The following is an 18,127-nucleotide window of genomic DNA, read 5'->3' on the forward strand; positions in this document are numbered from 1 at the left end:
TAAAGTTTGGACAATAAAGCTTAAAAAAAGTATCCCTAAGTTCTGCTGATGATACACTGCCAAGCCAATGATGATGATAGACGCCAAGTGATGGAAATATAATTAAATACAAATAAATATGATTAAATATAAATAAATATAAAGCATTTGCATGTGTCATACCCTCGACCACAGAAACCTCTTCCCCCTTTACTTGTCATCCAGATACAAGTAAGATAAGATGATTTTCCAAATAAATTTTAATTACCAATTATTATGATCCTATATGATACAAAATAACCAAATGAAACCAAACACAATCTGCTTCTTTAAAGATGTGTGTAAATATCAAACAAACAGTTACTTGTGATATGCTTTTGATCACGGTTGTAAATTATCTTTAAATAAAAAGGAGGAAAAGGATCTGCATCATGGATTTGGTATCAGTAGCAAAATATTACAATAATGCAAAATAAATGACAGTACTGAAGATACTATCTATTTTCCTGGTTGTTTTTATTATAGGGGGAAATAATCCTAATGTAATTTCTTAGTCTATATAATTACATATAAAAGTTTATGAATAAAAAATAAAATCATGTAATTTTTTTGATACATTCAATAAATTGTGTAATCATTTAGTGACTATTCTTTGTTTAATATATAAACTTAAGGCTTTCTAGTCCTTACTTAACTTATAAATAAATAATAGAATTACATATAAAAAAAGAATCCTCAGTTTGTCTCAATTTTTAAAAATGACATCCAAAAACAATACAATTCTTATACAAAGTAAAACTGGTAAAAGCTATATTATAAAAATATTAAAACATGCATGTACAAATTATTTTTTGAGAATTACTCAACTTATTTACTGGGTAATTAAAACAAACTAAATATCTTGATCGGTGCAAAAATGATTAGATTACCAATGAAATAGCAGAGGTTGGAAAAATTTGGTTGATTATTTAGGAAATCACTGAAGTACCACTGGAGAAGGCCCCTTTAACAATCGTGAGCACCCCCCCCTTTTTTTTCCCTTTATGAAAATCCAGTGAACAGATTACATTTCATTCATTCACATTTTTAACCTCAAGCTGTTTTAAACTATATAGTTTTTTACTTTTTCCAAATTTCTAAGCTATTTGTTTTTAAAATTAAGTAGTATATTTTTATATTCATTTATGGAACCCAGGAAGGGAGATAACTAGTGTATAGTCTAATTTATGCATTAGGCCAGAATGTGGTATAGTGATTCAGTGTATGATCTATTTGCTCATCCATCTACAACTTTAACCCACAATTATCAAGATTAAATGGGACTTTCCCGATACTTTCAAATAATCTTCAGTCTCTGCCGACAATGTGTACTATTTCTTATAACTTCTAAAGGTTCTCTAATCAAAGAATGGATTTTTTCTTTTCTTATATCTTATTACTCATATTGAAGGATAGGTTAGTTCAGCTGATATCAACATAAATTAAGTTAGAGCAGATTCTCAACTTGCATCCACAAATCTAACAATTTGATCAATCTTCCAAGGACTGCATCAATAGTTGAAGGGTGAAAAAGAATGTTTATGAATTTAACAGAGTTAAAAGCATAAAAATGTCAGATCTCATTATGAAAATAAATATCTGCATGTAAAAGTAAATTTTTTTAGTTTCCAAACACACCCAATCATATTAAGATTTGGTACAACAAGATTTTACAATAAAAACAAATAAAATCAGATAAAAACCACTAAAATGAGATAAAATCATATAAAACACAAATGTTGTTATAGCAAACCTTATATATACTTCAAAGCTAAAGTGGTAATATACTATTGTCTTGAAGTAGAATATATTGAAAATTTGTATTAATGTCATGACAATTTTGTCATAATGAGATCCAACTTTTTAAGACAAAATTAAAAGCAGGATAAAAACATAATAAAAAAATTTCAAACTAACTTATCCGATTATATGATGAACTCATTTTAGGAGATGCTTCCAAAAGTTAAAACAAAGTATTTAAAAGGTCCATTCTTTCAATTGGGAACCCCAAAATTTCATTATAATAAAACAAAATACACACTGCCATTAGTTACAGAAGATAATCTGAAAGTTTCAATGAAAATCTACCAATAGTTTATAAGCCGTGGTTGAGAGATGATGATGGACAAACAGACAGAAAACACAAATCTTCCCATTGCAGAGGCGGTTTAGAGGGTTCCCCCCCCCCCCCCATTTTGTGGGAAAAAAATTGTTGATATAAAGGGAATCACTTGGGCTGGCCTGGTCCCCTCTAAGCCAATCAGTGGAGTAAAACCCAACTCAAAACCCAAACATTTTTATTTGGGGTCAAAAACTTAGTAGTTAAAATATTTTAAAACAGGGGACTAGTTTCATATTCTCTTTTCATAGTGTTTGGCCATCAAAATCCTACTATTTTGGATTGTAACCGACAAAATTCATTTCACAAAGCACTTGTAAGGCTTACATGTACATAACTTTAAAATATATGTAAACCTATGTACGTCTTGTGGGTACTTTGAGAATCCATATGGCATACCTTTGGGACCCCTCAAATAAGTTTTTTATAACAATAATTTCAGTTTAATTTTTCATCAATCACAAAACAATAATTGAATGCAAGTAATATAGATAAAAAAAAAATCTATAATTTGAAATTCAATACAGCAATAAAAATACAATTTGTTAAAAACTCATTCTACTAACAAGACTACTGTCTACAGATTGTTCCAATAGAGATAGTAACAGTTCATCCGATTGTTTGCAGGATTATTGTCTGAGGATTTTACCAAACAAGGCAGCAACTGTTACACTTTCAACTGAAAAGAAATAAAGTTAAGTTTCAATTATTTTATCAAAATAATCTTAAGGGTATATAATAAAATTCAATTAAAAAAAACAACATATCAATGAATATGAAAACTCTTCTTATTTTTGCTACTCCATTTTACGGGTATCTGTCAATACACAAAAATAAATTTTCCAAACTTTACAATTATGAGACTTGACATCAAATACCTGAGCAATTATTGGAAATATTTAACACAGTGAATGCAGAAGCTGCTGGTAAGTTCACTTAAAAGTAAAATTTAATGAATATTTTGTTATTTGTTGTTTTATTGACCCTTACTGAGATCCAAACAAAATTTTCTCCATGATAAAAAAGTAGGAATAAATTCTTTTGAAATTTGTAATGAAAATATGAATGACTGAATGTAATGCAGTTATCATACATGATCATCTTTTTTATGATAGCTAGGTTTTACTTGATATCAGATTATCTCCCCTTCACATCTGGCCCAAGACCACAATTAACGACCCCACTTTTCGTTGTCCACGAATATAGTTCCCTCTAATTATAGTGTATTTTTTCTTTATTTTTTTTCTTTCCCTTTCTCATACATTTCTTAGTTTTTCTGGGGTGGAAATGAAAGAAGAGAGCTGAAATAAACTTTTGGATGTTTTATTTTAACTGATTTTGATAAGGAAAGAGTGATTCGGCCAATGCAAAAAGGTAGTATTTACACTTTTCGGAACATCTCTTGACTTGCCTATAGGGGTATGGATGTGTATTGGCCAAATTTGTATGATGTAAACATGCAATTTTTCTGAAAATTGCATATCAGAAAAATTGCATATATTTTTGGACTTGAACTGTACATTACACACACCATAAATTAGACAAAAAGAATAGGCAAATTTTTTTTAAGGCGAACAAAACGTTATAAAGAACTGATAGAGGAATTAATTGTAGTCTCGGGCCTAATCTTGTTCAGGGCAAGGGAGACAAATCAGTAAATATAGATACACTTCTAAAGTAAAGGTACAACATTTTACATTGACATATATTCAGGATAGATATATAGATATCTAGGGGCATTTAAAATTAGATACATGTATAATAAATAAATTTAAATTGTTTGTTGATTAATAAATTCTCACCTTAAAACAGCTCTTATAACTCCCCAAGCAAGTAACCCCAAGGAAACTTGTGATGCTAACCTGTAAAACAAAGTTCAAGGTCAGTTATTCTCAACTTTCAAAAAATATGTACATCATAATAATTGTTTAAAAGTTCTCATATAACAAACAAAATTCTGCAAGAAAATAATTGGTATTCAAAATCAAACTAATGGTTATGTTTTTTGCCCTTTGTAAGTTTGTTTTTTTTATCTCTCCAACACAGTCCCGATTTACATTTTCAATTTTATTAAGTTAGCAAAAAATAAACTTGTATTTCATCATATTGTATAGTATTTCAAACCTTCAAAAAATTTATTGATGTCAAATACTATTAAAATTATTAAAAATAAAAGCTTTAATACCTACCAACATGTTAACAATATCAGATATCCATGTCTTACTCCCAACACCAGGTTAACATTGTAATTTCAACAACCTGAAATAAAAAAAATGTTTAAAAGATAAAATTAAGAAGAGAAACATAATTATGCCTTGTATCATTTCTTATGAATTTGTTATATAATATCTTCAAAACATTGACTTGATACATAAGGTAGAAAACATTTTCATTAAATACAAGTTATAATAAAATGTTATGAAATGATGCAGATATTTTCAATATCACACAAAAACCCTTAATAAATAAAAAGTTTTAAAAGTCTATAATAATATTATTATAAATTTTGTGGAACATTTCAACTCACCACAGATTTTTCCTGGTAAAGCCTCAGACTTGGTTTAAGATATAATTGACCATCTTCCTTAGAGCAGCTATCATAACTACCAAGGAGGTCCATGTCCTCATTATCTTATTGTCCATTTGCTTTCAGAAATAACATTATACATGTATAAAAAAAAAAATATCAGATGCACTTTACAGTTTTAACAAAATCAGTTTTTTTGAAAATTTCCCCTCATCAATTGTAGTTACCCACTATTTCTCAAACTCTCCAAATCTATTATCTATATATAGAGCTCTGCTTACATATTTTTTTTTATTTACAGAGCTCTAAATAATAGTCATTTTAGCTAGTATACATCTGATATTTAAAGAAAATGTGTAAAAAAAGTGAATATTTAAATAAAAAAAGTTATATTCCCTATAAACACTTGGGAAATTTAAAGTATGAGGAGTATAACAAGGAAATTACCTCCCCTTGCCTTGAAAATATGACCCTGTCGAGACTCCACATCCTTCCTACATTTAACAACGATACAAAATATAGTATAATTAAAAAGAAAAAATAAAACTTTATGTAAAAACTACAACACATTTCAAAAACTAATTTAGTACTTTAACTTTTACCTAAGGGCCTTATTGGCAGTGGTCTAAGAAGTATTATTGTATCTCTAGCATGTCAAAATGAGGTTGAGAATTCAAACCCAACCTGTGGTAGGTGTGTTTGACTCAAAGCTTAATTAACTAAAATTGACAGTTCCCTGGGGGAAAAGTTGGTGGGTATCTACTGTTACTTTCAACTTTTTCAACCCATAAAAAAATGGCCATCAAGATATTACAAATTGGGCTGAAAGTGGCATTATACACCAAAATTCAATCAATCAATCCATCTTTTTTCATCAATATGTTCTACTCTGCTTCTAGTGAAATAATTTTAATTTTTAAGCTAAAAGCACTGCAAAAAAATAACAAAAAGTTGGAAAAATATATAACAATTCAGGAAACACAAAAAAAACTATATTCTTTTTCAATTTTTTTTTTTTTTTTTTTTTTTTTTTTAGATTCTCCATTCTTAACCGACTGAAAGCCTTTGGACTAGACAGACCATTTTTAAGTTTATTTTTTCTGTTTCATTTCATTTTCAAAGTAAAAATGAAACAGAGTTACAGGGTGTTGGGGGAATAACGAATAAGATCTAAATTATGAAACATATAAAGTTTAGTTTCTATAAGGACGACAAGAAAAGTATGAGTAATTTGAAATTTTAACTACAAGCTTCCAATCTAGTTGAAAGTGGAGAATCTTTACACATTCTTTTTTTTTTTGTTTTTTTGTTGTTATAAAAAAATTACATTTTTTGAAACATATACAAAAGTTTTCTGACTAACTTTCTTCACTGTTATATCATATAATCATTTTATGTGGCAGCCACAGTCAAAGTTTCCTGAAAAAGAAATAAATATTCTTAAAAATATCTGTCAAAACATATGATCAAGCCTATATCAAAATTTAAACTATATCTAATACAATTATTAGCAAATAAGGATGAAAAACTAACCAATGGTTGGTGTGTGTCATGTTTATTTTTTTCGATTATTCTTTTTCATCAATCATTGCGTTGGTTTTCTTGTTTGAAATTGTTTGACATTTTGTCATATTCAGTTGCTCTTATAGCTTACTTTAAAACTGGTACTGTAAATTCAGAAATTATTGCATGCATCTATTCTTGATTTTTTAATAAATTGATAAATATGCAAGATTAATAATTCCGATTTCAGAAAAATCCACCTTCAAAGTTATGCATCAGAGATTAAAATTATGAATACACCAAGTTCCTATTGTGATATTCAACCAGTTGCATTATTTACATAAATAGTCATATAGATTTTGCTCATTTCTGAATGTCCTACGGTGACTGTAATTTGCTTCCTTTATTGATAGTTGTGTAGTTGGCAATCTTATAACATCTCTTTATTCTTATATACTCCTATCCAGATTACCGGTATAAATAAACTTTTAATTTAGATTTTCATATTTTAAATGTTAGATCTACATGTGTACATAAAAAAGTCCATGGTGCATTTACATACTCTTAGATGAATAATGAGTTCAATCTTTTTTTTTAGTTCTTACCATAAAATTCAGCTCCAATGGCCCTTTCCCAGCTTCAATCCCTACAGACAAGCTGTGGTGCTAACCTGAAATATAAAATGCTTAGTCAATCAAAATTGTTTTAAAGGATCACTTCTGGAATACTGTATCTACTTTATATACATGTGACAGGTTTTGAGAACATTGATAAGACATCAATCAAACAACCCAATTCAATCCTTAAAAGCGGTAGGTTTAAAAGGGCTAAAGTTGGCCATAGGATTTTAATCTTTTTTAATTCAGGTCCAAATGCTACATATAAATTGTTGTGGTATCATTTTTGATACAAAATAACCACTTCTTTTTTTGGCACGTAACAATATAAACTACAAAGTTATGACCTCTTGATTATGCAATTCTTGTGTTTTTGCAAAAGTGCCAATTAAGGTCCAACCAATTCTTCACAATTTAGAACAGTTTTCAGCATAATTCACTTTCCCTGATCCAGTAATAGTGTAGGTCTTGTAATTAATATATTACCCTCGGCACCTATAGGTTACTTAACATTTTGGATCAAAGGTATTCTTTAAGCTTTTAGGTAAGAACATCGCATTTTGATAATATCTCCCAATTTAGCTAATTATGGAGTCTACAGTGTATCATAAAGAAGCTTTTTCTTTTATGTGGCCATAAGTCTCTTGATATATCCATTTAAAAACCAGATTGGGGCCCTTTTGGAATTCTATGATGAAAGTTGAAATTTAAAATCTATAATAAGGCCATATTTTGCCAAGTGAACATTATCATATGGTACTGATAAAATAAAGAGTACCGGTATACTGTTGACCAAACTTTTATAAACCTTTAACCCTAGTCAGTATTTATTTCCAAATAATATTATTTATAGAATTATTTTTTTTAAACAGGATTAACATACTGGTACCTACCTTCATATTAGCTGTATTTGACCACCAAGTCTTATTCCAACACCATGAAAACATGCCACAGAAAGTACCTAAAAAGAAATAAACACATTTATTGATTTTTCAAACCAATTTCTATGTCAACCTAAAGATTACTTTACAAATTGTTTTGATTTCTTGCTTCATGTACCTATAGTATAACATCCACATATTCTGTAAAATTTATAAAGATTGAAAAACCAAAAAAAATTGTCAAAGTTTTATGATTTGAATTTCAACTGTACTCAACTAATTTGAATAATGAAAATGAGTTGTCTCCCATTGAATGAACAAATGTTGCTGTTAATAAAACTAGTCTCCCCTTGAGATATAATTCCTATCTCAGGATTTACTCCAGTAATTGTGATAGAAATTCTTGTTAATGTAACTGGTATCTCAAAATATTAAACTGGTAAATACATTCTTCAAAGATGTTTTTCACGCAGAAAAGAAAGATGTTTATGCACTTTTTTATCAAATATTTCTAGAAAATGTATAAAAATGGTTTGACTTCAATGAACTTGCCTTCTAAATTGCATGGTAAAGCCTCAGACTTGGTTGAAGATTTTATTGACCATCTTCCTTAGAGCTGCTCTGCTGGCTGCCAGGGTGGCTGTCATTATTATCTGATTGTCAGTCATTTTTTTGGTCCATTATTTAAAGAAATGAATAAAGATATCAGATGCACTTTCAATTAATCTCCTATCTTGAAAATTTCACCAAATCAATTCTACAAGAAGTAACCCATGATTTCTCCCACCCTCAAATCTATTATCTAGAGCTCTGTTTACATTTTTTTATTTACAGAACTCTGAATAATAGTCCCTATTAGCTAGTATACATCTGATATTATACCCAAAACTTGTACAAATGTGAAATTAAAGTAAATAGTTATATATTCCCTACCATGAGGAAATTTCAAGAATAAGGAGTTAAACAGGGGAATAATAAATTACCTCCCTTTGCCAAAAATTTCACCTGTTTGGACTCCACATCATTGCTATATCTAACAACAAAAAAATGGTATAGCTATAATTAAAACTAAATAATTTGATATAAAATATTCAAACATTTAAAAAAATTATTTAGTACATCAATTTTCAAATTGGTGGTTCTCTCCCATTACTTTGACTTTCTCAACCAATAAAAAAAATGGCCACCAAGATATAATCAATATTGCTGAAAGTGATGTTTAACACTAAAAATCAATCAATCTTTTTTCACCAGGATGTTTCTTTACTTCTATGCTTCTTTTGAAATAATTTGTTTGAGCTAAAACATTGCTAAAAATAAGTATAACAAAACATTGGAAAAATATTTATATAATACAAATCAGAAAACTAAAAAAAATACATTTCTTTTTCTTTTCTTTTCTTTTTTTTTTTTTTTTTTTTTTTTTTTAGATTCTCCATTCTAAAACTACTAGAAATATTTTGGATACACAAAGACCATCATTAAGATAACTTAAGTAGGTCTATAGGTAATAAAGTAAAATTATGAAGTATCAATTTAGCCTACAACTTCCAGCTTTGTTGAAAATGGAGAATCTTTACAATTTTTTTTTAAACATACACAAAAATAGTCTGAATTACATTCTTTTTTTGTTTCAGTTGAATTGCACAATAATTTCCTGCAGCCACAGTTGAAGTCACCTGAAAAAGAAATATACATTCTAATATCTGTCAGAACAATATTCAATGCAAAGAAACAAGTACATGTAACTGGCAATTACACTTATGATGCATAGAACATTGCTTTTACCATTATTTTGAAGTGATGTATAGACATGAATTTACAATCAACCAGTCTTCCTTTGCAAACAAGGGATTTTTTATTATTTCATTGTTTCATCATAAATGACAAGCTATTGGTTTTCTTGTTTGAATTGTTTTACATTTTGTCATGTTGTAGACTTTCATAGTTATATGTAAGGTATAGGTTTTGCTCATTGTTGAAGGTCATACAGTGACTATTAGAAGAATGCATCCATGTCATTTGGTCTCTGGGAAATCTTTATTTCATTAGCAATTAAGCCACATCTCATTTACTTAATTTACAGGGACAATTTTAGATATCGTAAAACAGATTGAAAGATTTTTTTTAAAGTTACAGCATAATTTTTTATTTTGTTTATTTATCTTGTTATCGCCTTCCGGATTATATATACAGATTTAGAAAAATTAAAATATAACGCTTCTCTACACAGTTTAAATATAATAATTCTATGAATAATCAAAATATAAAACTTCTTTGCATAATAACATTCTATGGTATTTACATGCTCTTGGCTGAATAATTCATTAATTTTTGTATTGGTTCTTACCATAAAAGTCAGCTCCATTGCCCACTCCCAGCTTCAATCCTTACAGACAAGCTCAGTGATGCTAAGCTGAAATTTAAAAGAACATAAAATGCTTAGTTAAACAAATTATTTTGAAAGGTTCACTGTTAATGTATGAAAATTATAAAGAAATGGGTCATATTCATGTAATAGATGTTGAGGACAGACTAGAGAGCAATCCAACTAAATAATCAGGTTAGAGCCTTTAATTTACACATATACATTGTATTTGTACTCATATAAAAAGTGAGAGTAGAAATTAATTACAGAAATTAAATGTTTGAATATTTCAAGGCCAAGAGAGTAAAAAACATGTATCTTTATACTTTGATAATTGATAATTTATTTCTTTTCAAAACAGTACTGGTACATACCTATATATTAGCTTTATCAGACCACCAAGTCTTATTCCCACACCAGAAAACATCTCACAGAAAGAATTTAACCTAAAGTATAAAAATTGACAATTTATATACTTTACATTTCAATTTCCCTGACATTAACAAAATATTGTTCCGATTTCTTACTATAACCTAAATAACTGAAAAATCAATATAAAAGATTAAAAAAAAAAAAAAAAAGTCTTATAAGTTTATTATTTGAATTTCCAACTCCACAAAAATAAGAATTTAAATATATTCCATTGTTCATAAAGGTAAATTATGAGTTATCTCCCATTGAATTGCAAAAATATCATTTTACATTAGCAACATCATTATCTCCACTGTAACTCCTCTATCATATGCCCTAAATATACATTTTAATCAAATTACCAATAGCATGTATGGAAATTTTTGACCTTTTTAAACATGCCTTCTATTTTAATCAAATTACCAATAGCATGTATAGAAATGTTTGGCTTATTTAAACTTGCCTTCTTATTTTCTTGGTAAAGCCTCAGACTTGGTTGAAGATTTATTTAACCATCTTCCTTGGAGCTGCTACCATGGCTACTTTTATATGCTTTTCAACATAGGTTCTTGTACTGATCAGTTCACTGAATCCATTTTATCCAATTAATGAAATGTCCTTTCTGTTGGATTTCACCAAATATACAATTGTCCCAAGAATGTTCCAAAGCATCTCCCAATATTTTCTTTTTCATGGCAGCTGAAGTAATTCTCGATATAAAACACAAATAATTGTTTGAATTCATACATAAAACAGTAAAAATATCAGATGTGCTTTTAGACATGTAACTTGTATTTTCAAAATTGACCAAATGTTTTTTGAAGTACACACAATTTCTCTTTTCCGTTATTATTTAAACTATGTTTACATTTTTTTTATTTACAGAGCTTAAACAATAACTTTTATATAAATTAGCAGACATCTGATATGTAAAAACTTAAACAGAGGTAACACAAAAAGAACAAAATAGTACTGTAAATTGAGAAATTATTGCGTGCATTTATTATTGCGATTTTGTCATTTTAAACTTAAATGCGATTTTAATTTTTACGATTTTGAGAAAAGTCATGCTTAATTCAGTTAAGATATTACCAAATGCGAGTTTTAATTATTGCGTTTACAACTCCGTCGCATTATTCGCAATAATAAAAACCTCGCAATAATTTCTGAATTTACAGTAATTGGCTAAAACCAATAAATCACACAACATTTTTTAATATTTTGGAGCAATAAAATATCCCTTGTTTAAAGTTTTGCATCATGCACATAAGCATAAAAATTATACTCCAACAAGAATGTGTCCACAGTACACGGATGCCCCACTCGCACTATCATTTTCTATGTTTAGTGGACCGTGAAATTGGAATAAATTCTTTAATTTGGCATTAAAATTAGAATGATCTTATCAGAGGGAACATGTATACTAAGGTTCAAGTTGATTGGACTTCTACTTTATCAAAAACTTCCTTGACCAAAAACTTTAACCTGAAATTTGCACTATCTTTTTCTATGTTCAGTGAACCGTAAAATTGGGGTCAAAACTCTAATTTGGCATTTAAATTAGAAAGATCATATCATAGGGCACATGTATACTAAGTTTCAAGTTGATTGGACTTCAACTTCATCAAAAACTAACTTGACCAAAAACTTTCACCTGAAGCGGGACAGACGGACGAACGAAAGGACGGATGGACGGATGGATGAACGAACAGACGAACGGACGAACGGACGCACAGACCAGAAAACATAATGCCCCTCTACTATCGTAGGTGGGGCATAAAAATTGATCATAGCCATATGTAGCTCAGTTGTGCAATTTGGTGATGACAATCAACCTTAATCAATTTGCATGCTCATTATGAGAGCTCCAAAGATATGAGTTCAAAACAAAAATTGTTACCGCCTTAAAAAGTTTTATACAAAAAGCTCCCAATTCAAGAAAAATTAGAAATATTATAAACTTTTCAAACTGCAGATTGAAAAAATGGGGGAAAACTCCTCAAGCAATTTCATACTAGGAAATACACAACTTCAACATGTGTACAATCTTTCTGCAAAGTTTCGATGGTGCAGAAACACTGAAAATAGAAAATACAAATATTATGCCAAATGGTGCTATATAGTGAAATATTTACACAAAGAACCAAATTTAGTAATGTGAAAGTGAACTCAAAGATGATACTGATTCTTTAAAATAAAAAATAATTGTTCATATTCAAATTGCATGTAATACTTCATTAATTTAGTTTAAACTTTAGTAGTTAAGAAAAATAGTTCTGAAATTAACAAACAAAAAAGTGATGTTTTTTGTTCCCAAATTAAGTTTCAGATAGCATTTAGATTGGTGATATCAAAATTTGTTTTTTTTATAAGATTCGCTTCCTATGACTTCTGTTGGAAAAGAAGTGAAAACACAGATATCCTGACATTAATAGAGATGGACTGACACAAGGTAACCTTTTAGAATGACTGGTTCCTTAAATGGAGGATAACAGTCAATACGGAACCAGCTCCATTTTATTCACAGACTTACAGGAAACAGCTGATTTTGTCCATTTGGAGAGGAAACAAATGTCATGTAATAACTTAAATAGATTTTTTTCCATCTTCAAATGATAAAAATGCAATTATTGAACACACCCCCACCCCCTACAGGGTTGGATCCAGCCATTTCTAAAGAGAGGGGGTTCCCAACCCAGGATAAAAGGCTAGGTTCAAACTAGTTTATGTTCTTATTCAATTGCATTGATCATCAAAAAAAATTGTAAGGGTGCCGCAGAACCCAGTGTCTTGCCTACTTTTTCTGTCAATTGCAGGCTCAACAAAAATGAGGGGGAAAAATCAATAAAAATATTCCTCTTGGTAGTATCTTTTGAATGTAAAAAGCTTCTGTCCAAGTTTGGTAAAAATCAAGGATAGTTTATGAATCTCATAAATGTTTTAAAAACTTTTACTGCAGACTGTATATTATATTACTGGAAGGAAAACTGGAAGGAAAACTAATTCCATTTATAAGTAAAATATGGATAAATAGATACAAAATTTTAACAAAATTTCCTTCTAGATACTTAAGCTTTTGATCATAAACAAGCTTCAGTCCAAGATTGGTACATTATCCAGGATAGCATAAACTTATTAAAAATTTAAAAAATTTATCCACAGTGTGAATGTATTGTATCCTGGCATTAATAAGTAAAATATGGAAAAATTAGTTTGTTTTATTTACAAAATTTACTTCTGGATACAATCTTATGATCATTAACAAGCTTCTGTCCAAGTTTGGTAGAAATCCAGAATAGTTTTAGAAAGATATTAAAATTTCAAAACTTTAACCAAAGAGTGAATATTTGTGATCGCCAACGTTGCCGACAGAATGAAGGATGACTATGTCTCATTTTTTTCAACTAAAGTGGAAGGCTCGACAAAAAAAAATATAAATGGTATTTTACATTTTAAGTTACATTAAGTGAAATTCCAAGTAAAATAAATAATCAGCAAAATGCATAGTATTTTTTTATTTTTTTATTTGAATGGTCTATAAAAGATTCACTTATGATAATACTTATAACAATTGATTATGAGGGATTGTTGGAGTAATTTAACTATACAGTGTATTGGCATATTTTATTTTCTATGGCACCTTCATCAGAATAAAAACTAAAGAGTACAAAATGAAGAAGTGATAATTTGCACTTCACAATGTCAACAGGAGGGAAAATAATAAAAAAAAATAAAAGAAGGTATGAAGGTAAACTTTAAAAAAAGAATGTTAAATAAAATTTGTTGAATAGTGTTTAATCAAATTTTGCAGAGGTACATGCTTCCAATTGGCTTCGCTCAGAGTTACTGCCTCTAATTGGGACCACTCTGCCGGGGGTACTGCTTCTAATTAGCTTGAGCAGACAGAGGTATATATGTACTGCTTCCAATCAGCTTCGCAACAAGACAGAGGGTATGTGCTCCCAATTAGCTTCACTTAGAGGTACATGCTTCCAATCGGCTTCGCTCAGACAAACGTACTATTTCCAGTGTTGAAATGGTACCGTAAGCAAGTCTGTACTACATCCAGCATAGTAAATGGTACATAATTGCAAGTCAAATGTCGTCCAAATTTACAAAAACATATTTTATTTTTACATTCTTGATCCAGTTAAAGATAATTCACATCTACCTTCACTCCCTATTTATAATTTATTCTGATGGTGTCATTGTGAAATGCAAATTATCATTACAAAATTCTGTACTTTCTTGTAGTTGCAATCCTGATGATGTGCCATAGGAACCAAAATATGTCTATCTTATTAAATCACTGTAGCAATCCCTTAAGTCTTTTTTTATCTTTTAATTGAAAGAAGCATTTGTCCAAGTTCTGTCCAAGTTTGGTAAAAATCCAGAACAGTTTATGAATCTAATAAATGTTTTTAAAACTTTAACAGCAGACTGAATGTAATGTTAACTTGAGGAAAAACTAAGTCCATATATAAGTGTTAAACAGAAAAAATGGAATTTTATTTTTACAAAATTTACTTCTGGACACTATCTTATGATCATAAACAAGCTTTTGTCCAAGCTTGGTATCAATCCAGGGGAGTTTAAGAAAGTTATTAAAATTTCAGACTTTAACCACAGAGTGAATATTTGTTGAGGCTGCCAAGGACGATGCCAACGACGGAATGTAGGACCGCTATGACTCACTTTTTCAACTAAAGTCAAAGGTTCAACAAAAAGGAGGATCCAACACCAAAACTCCCACCCTCTTAATCTGCCACTGCCCTCAAAGTATGGTACATGATTCAATTGGAATCTGCTTGGTTAATATAACTGATTGTGTGCAATTTTTAAAAGAAATTTAAGGGGAATTTCGAAAAGAAATGTCAATTTTATCTACAAATCATGATGAGCAATTGTTAAATGTGACAAAAATGTTTAAATTAAAAATAGTTGTCAATTATGTACTGATAATTATAAACCAAATAGTTACTAAATATTTTTAAATCGAATAAAAATTACATTGATTTTAGAAAAATATGATCTTGAATGGACAAAGAAGACTTAAACAAATAGCCTGTTCCCAGAAATTATTTTTAGAATTTTCATCATAAAATTAAAATTTGAAACAAGTTATCTCCCTTGCTTAAAAGTAGTGGATTTCAATTGTGTAACAAAGAAACAAACAAAAAATGTTGCTTATATACAACATTTGAGGCTTAATGATAAAACTTGATTACATTTTTTCATGCAAAAAGTGAATACTGTGGATTCACTATTATTGACAGTTTTTTTTTATTATTATTCATGAGAACCACAAATTTTAGTTTTTCACAAGATAATTTTTTTGGGATTTGTATGGAGAATTTGTAAAATGTCTGAATGAAAGCATATTATTGGGGATTTGAGTTGAAAAATTAACCCAAGAATGAGATATCTGAACCAAAATAGATTTTACTACCATTAAAGCAAGGGATGATTATTTAAATTTCTATGGGAAATGATGATAGATTTAGATAACTCAGAATGAAATTTTTTTTTAGGGGGGGGTGTGAAATGATTTAATTAATTGCTTTCCCATTTGGTTAAAGATTTATGTATTTTTTATAGATAAGAGATACATCCAATTAGATTATAATTTTTAAATGTTGCTTTTACTTCACCATTACCTTGTTAGCAATAAGTGCTTTAAAGAAACAGATACCCTGAAATAATTTTGTTGACGCTCAAGTAAATAACATTTTGGGACATTTTTCACAATACTGTATTTGAATTCAATACAAATATACATTTAATTTTTTCGTTTCCAATACATCATAATATGTCAAATACAATTTAGAATTTGATTTAAGACATTTGCTTTTGACATTGTTTCAAAAATTATAAAAAGTTCAAAGTAGCTTTAAGCTCCAAATTGTTTTGTTTTTTTTTAATATTTAAATAACCATACAAATATACTTTCATTTCAGAATTACATATGAAGATTCCTTTGAAAGCAGAACACTTGAAAACCATAACACCATCCAAAGAACAAATGAAAAAACAGAAGAAATAACCAGACCCTAACTACTGAAAGCTACACCAAAAAGAAACTATGTTATATGTTAGTAAGAGACGCAGCGCTCAAAGCTCAATGTATTTCTGAAATGATAATTTGATATTTGTTTAATCTTCTAAAACAACTTTCAAGATGAACAATAATGTTCAGCTATGAAACTCTAAATGCAGATGACTATGACCTAAATTTAGTTTCAAGTACAAATGTACTATGTTATTCTCCAATTTGACAATCAAGATGTATTGAAAACAGTAAAAAAATTGGGGAAATTGTTTAATTACAAATCTGAAATTTCAGTTTTAATCCTTTTAAACAAGTGTAATACCAAAAATTGCATGAATTGCTATGCAAACCCAATTCCAACCACCCAAAAGCACTGGCAATGCAAACAAGACAATGTTTAAAAATGTTTTTATTAATATCAGTTGATCATTGGACCCAACGACCTACAACTTAATAAACCTCATCTAAAGTTATTTCAACTACCACCATTTCTACATTAATCAATTTGACAAAATATTATAAACAAATCAAATAAGCGGGCTTTCCACTCTGGGTTAATCTCCAACCTCTTTTTTTAGCTTCAACTGTTGTTACATATTAAAGTATGCCAAATTGAACTACTGAAATTGATGGGCAAATCATTTTACTGCATTCCAGAAGAAAATTTTGTTCAATGGTTAAATAATAAGGGAGGCTTTTTGTGTATGTAGTAATCAATTCAAATCAATCTTCTTTCTGAGTTTTGTATTTAATTTCCAGTTTTTATAGTACTTTCTAAATTATATCTATACATCACTATTGAATGCCCAAATTTTTTTTAAATTTTTTTCCCGGTCAAAATTCTAACTACTTTGTTCTCATGAAATGCTTACTAAAAATACTGTCATTTATGTATTCAAACTGAATATTTTCTAAAGGAAAATACTTTTTGGTAAGTTTTAAATATTAAATGAAACTTAAATTATTCAAGAATCCACCGACAAGAATGTAATATTATGTACCACTTGGATTTATATTGGCATATCTATCTCGATATTTTTTTAATTATGAGAAAAAAGAAGGTGTTATGTACTTGGCTATTATTAATCAAATGATCATTTGGCTTCTGTAATAAATAACATGAGGAAAACTTTTATAATTAAAAATGGCTCATCATAATCCAGAAACATTGTTTAAAATTTTAATGGTGAATATTTGTGATACTCATAAATGATTTTGTTTTATATATAAATATTAACTAATTTCAGAAACTCAGAATCAAATTCAATCACATTTTCCCAATTACTAAATGCTTCTACCATAAAATAGTGGAGGAGGCTTTTTCACCTGGGCAAACTGATTTCAATTCAGATAGTATCACATTTAAGCAGTATATTTTAATAATAAAATACCCTAGGTTTAATAATGTACCCCCTCAACTTTCCCAAGTGTAAAATATACATGAATTTGGATCTTGGCATAGTGTACCTGAATTTTACTTCACAAATTTTGAGCAAAATTGCATCACTTAGTTGAAATACCATATCGTCGAAACCCTCATTTCATACGAGTTACCTCCCCTTCTAATTTAGTGAATTTTCATTTCACTACTCAGTGGCGAATCCAGAACTTTTCATGAGTTCCAGTCATGCTAC

The 18,127-nt window shown here is 29.0% G+C and overlaps 2 long non-coding RNA genes across 2 annotated transcripts; both read right to left on the reverse strand.

Annotated features, from left to right (window-relative positions):
• Positions 1-221: 221 nt before the first annotated feature.
• On the reverse strand, positions 222-7,757 carry LOC143063680 (uncharacterized). Its single transcript, XR_012975073.1, has 6 exons — positions 7,678-7,757; positions 6,773-6,837; positions 4,665-6,083; positions 4,327-4,396; positions 3,940-3,999; positions 222-2,816 (listed from the first exon to the last, which is right to left on the reverse strand). It is a non-coding gene; the product is annotated as an uncharacterized LOC143063680 (long non-coding RNA).
• A 504-nt stretch (positions 7,758-8,261) lies between these two features.
• On the reverse strand, positions 8,262-10,479 carry LOC143063681 (uncharacterized). Its single transcript, XR_012975074.1, has 3 exons — positions 10,408-10,479; positions 10,016-10,081; positions 8,262-9,344 (listed from the first exon to the last, which is right to left on the reverse strand). It is a non-coding gene; the product is annotated as an uncharacterized LOC143063681 (long non-coding RNA).
• Positions 10,480-18,127: the final 7,648 nt, after the last annotated feature.

This window comes from Mytilus galloprovincialis, chromosome 2 (assembly GCF_965363235.1).
Source record: "Mytilus galloprovincialis chromosome 2, xbMytGall1.hap1.1, whole genome shotgun sequence".
In the NCBI taxonomy this organism is placed as follows: domain Eukaryota; kingdom Metazoa; phylum Mollusca; class Bivalvia; order Mytilida; family Mytilidae; genus Mytilus; species Mytilus galloprovincialis.